Genomic DNA, 1,039 nt, shown 5'->3' with positions numbered 1-1,039 from the left:
AAGACCCTACAAGGAAAGAGAACTTCAGACCAATCTCACTTATGAACATTGATGCAAAAATACTCAACAAAATACTTGCAAACCGAATCCAAGAACACATCAAAACCATCATTCATCATGACCAAGTAGGCTTCATCCCTGGGATGCAGGGATGGTTTAACATAAGGAAATCCATCAATGTAATCCACCATATAAACAAACTTAAAGACCAAAATCACATGGTCATCTCACTAGATGCTAAGAAAGCATTCGACAAAATCCAACACCCCTTCATGTTAAAAGTCCTGAAAGAACAGGAATCCAAGGCCCATATTTAAACATAATAAAAGCAATATACAGCAAACCAACAGCCAACATCAAACTTAATGGCGAGAAACTTGAAGCAATCCCACTAAAATCAGGGACTCGACAAGGCTGCCCACTCTCTCCCTACCTTTTCAACATAGTACTGGAAGTCCTGGCTGGAGCAATTAGACAGCAAAAAGAGATCAAGGGGATACAAATTGGAAAGGAAGAGATAAAAACATCACTCTTTGCCGATGACATGATAGTGTACTTGAGTGACCCCAAAAATTCCACCAGAGAACTCCTACAGCTGATAAACAAGTTCAGCAAAGTGGCCGGATACAAAATTAACTCAAACAAATCAGTAGCCTTCCTATACTCAAAGGACAAACATGTGGAGAAAGAAATTAGGGAAAAGGTACCCTTCACAATAGTTACAAAAACTATGAAATACCTTGGTGTGACTCTAACTAAGGAAGTAAAGGACCTGTATGACAAGAACTTCAAACCTCTAAAGAAAGAAATTGAGGAGGATCTCAGAAAATGGAAAGATCTCCCATGCTCATGGATTGGAAAGATCAACATCTTAAAAATGGCCATCCTACCAAAATCAATCTACAGATTCAATGCAATCCCCATCAAAATTCCAACCCAGTTCTTCATGGAATTGGAAAGATCAATGTGCAATTTCATATGGAATAACAAAAGACCTAGAATAGCGAAATCCATCCTCAACAACAAAAAAACATCTGCG

This window comes from Micromys minutus, assembly GCF_963924665.1.
Source record: "Micromys minutus genome assembly, chromosome: 5".
Lineage (NCBI taxonomy): Eukaryota > Metazoa > Chordata > Mammalia > Rodentia > Muridae > Micromys > Micromys minutus.
This window is presented reverse-complemented; position numbering follows the sequence as displayed.